Genomic DNA, 2,463 nt, shown 5'->3' with positions numbered 1-2,463 from the left:
TGCTACTAAACCCCCAAAGATCAGCAGGTATTAATCTTGTAGCATTTGAATAATGTTCCCATTTTATCTATTTTGTAGTACCCCCTTTAAGCACCCGTTAAGCTTGCTAGCTTCTCCCTAGCTCAGAAAACCATAGCAACCCCAGTCCGCACTTCTCCAACTCAGGATAGAGTTCAAGTTGTTCTCCTCAAACCCTCTTGCCATCCAATGCATGGGAAACACTGACCACCGACTAGGTGTCCTAAGACTTCTTCCTGTCCTAGAAAAGGGGCGGGGGAGGGGCCGCACACGCACACACACAATTCCGCGTCGTTTAATGGGGAGGGAGAAGGGAAAGTAACGTCCGAAAAGGTAGAAGCACTTTTAGAGTTCTTTTGATTGTTCATGATAGCATCTCCGGGTGCTCTGGGACCATCGGTTTGGCTGCAACGCACTAGCCCCCACCTGCCCCCAGCCCCCCAAGGTAGGTCCTCGTCTTTATCGCATTATTCCTAAAGCTTTCGGTTTTTTCCTCGGTTTCCAGCCCGCACGTTCACACATGGGGGTGGGGGAGGAGGAGGGGGGGAGAGGCGGGGCGGGAAGGTAGACGGGTCCCGGCACCGCGCAGCTCTCATTTGCGGCGCTCCGACTCGGGCGAAGTTCTCGCGCAGCCGGCTCGCCGCGGCCGGGGCCGGTCCCGGCGGGCGGCGGCGGCGGGTGCTCGGAGCCGGGCGGGGCGGCGGCGGCGGCGGCGGCGGCGGCGGCGCGGGGACGCGCGCTGTCTCTTTAAGGGAGCTCGGTCTGGGGTGGCGCTTTCCTCCGCGAAGGCTCCTTTGATATTAATAGTGTTGGTGTCTTGAAACTGACGTAATGCGCGGAGACTGAGGTCCTGACAAGCGATAACATTTCTGATAAAGACCCGATCTCACTGCAATCTCAAGCGTCCTCTTTTTGGTGCTGCTCGTTTCTCCAGACCCCGCGTCCTCTCGATCGCTCTCTCGCCTTCCTATTTTTTTTTTTTAAACAAAAAACAACACCCCCTCCCCTCTCCCACCCGGCACCGGGCACATCCTTGCTCTATTTCCTTTCTCTTTCTCTCTCTCTCTCTCTTTTTTTTTATAAAAAGGGGGGGAGGGAAGGGAAAGGGGGGGAGGCAGGAAAGACCTTTTTCTCCCCCCCCTCCCCCCCAATAATCCAAGATCAACTCTGCAAACAACAGAAGACGGTTCATGGCTCTGGCCGCCGCGCCACCATCTTTCGGGCTGCGGAGGGTGTTCTTGACGATTAATCAACAGGTAAGGAGGGGCCCGGGCTGGCCGCGGGGCCGGGGGCCGCGGGGGGTACGGGGGGCGCGGGCGCCCCTCGGCCGGGCCCGGGGCGCCGCGACGCGAGTGCTGCGCCCGCGCGTGTGTGCGCAAAATGTGGGCGATCGCGAGCGGGGAGCCCTGGGAATTAAAAGTGACTTTCTTTGAAAAAAAAAAAAAAAAAAAAGCAGAGGGAGAGTGTGCAGAAAGCCAAGCGCAGGCTTCTCGGGTTTCACATGCATTTTCTTTCTTCCTTTTTGCGCGTGTGATTTCTTTCTTTCTTTCTTCTCTTCTGCTCTCTTTACCCCCCTTCCTCTCCTCCTTTCGGTGGGTCTGAGGCAACTGAGCCTTAGAAACGAGCGACTTCAAACTGCAGTAGCCCCTGGAGTCAGGAGGGTCAAGTTCAGCCGCCAGGGAGGAGGAAAAACAAATCCCCATTTGCCAAAAAAAGAAGTTTCAGGCCGGTGCCCCCTCCCCCTCGCAGCCCCACTCCCCCTCGCTGTCTCTTTCTGGCTGATTTTAATTCTCTCCTACCGGGCGCAGCGGAGGAGCTGGAGGTGGTTGGACCCGAGGGGCCGCCGCCGCCGCCGCTGCTGCAAGTTTTCTGGGGCTCCTGACAAGCGGGGAGCAGACTAGGCACCAGCATGCAGAGTAGTAAGTTGGGCCAACTTGGGAGGGTCGGGAGGGTCTCAGAGAGGGGCCCACTCTGGTCCCCAAAGTGGGAAAACAGCACAGGACTGGCGTTAGCTTTGAAGAGTTTGCAAAGCCAGGCTTCAAACTTTTTGCCTTAAAGGCCCAGCTGGGCTGGAGAAGGAGGGTGTCGCATCCCCTGATGCACCCGCCTCTGCGCGGCTCAGGGCAGCTTGGCCAAGGGGTCTGTGCCCTGTCCGTGCCATGTGGCAGGGCCTTGCAGCCCAGGCGCTTCCGTAGGGGCTGAGGAAGGGGCAGACTTCCTCTGCGGTGCGGATGATGCGCCATGTGTCGCGGGTCAGCGGACACTGGACGGTGATTAAATGCCTGACAGCGGTGGGACATCCAGGCGGACGGGCGCTTCGCCTTCTGTCTAGTTCCTGTTTGGGCTCCAGAGAAACGCATCTTTGAAAGGCCAAGGCAAACATCGCTGTCCCTTCAAATAACTCCAGGATTATAGGACCCCATGAATAATTTGAGGGTGAGGCGG

The 2,463-nt window shown here is 57.8% G+C and overlaps 1 protein-coding gene across 2 annotated transcripts in view; it reads left to right on the top strand.

Moving 5' to 3' along the window:
• Positions 1-771: 771 nt before the first annotated feature.
• Positions 772-2,463, top strand: part of TRPS1 (transcriptional repressor GATA binding 1) — a 247,269-nt gene continuing 245,577 nt past the window's right edge. For both annotated transcript variants that reach the window (XM_040625565.1, XM_040625564.1), the window contains exon 1: positions 772-1,274. The gene's annotated coding sequence lies outside the window, so the exon portion shown is untranslated. The remainder of the gene's footprint in view (positions 1,275-2,463) is intronic.

The sequence above is a fragment of the Ursus maritimus genome, unplaced genomic scaffold (genome assembly GCF_017311325.1).
Source record: "Ursus maritimus isolate PB19 unplaced genomic scaffold, ASM1731132v1 scaffold_9, whole genome shotgun sequence".
Classification (NCBI taxonomy): Eukaryota; Metazoa; Chordata; class Mammalia; order Carnivora; family Ursidae; genus Ursus; species Ursus maritimus.
This window is presented reverse-complemented; position numbering and strand designations above follow the sequence as displayed.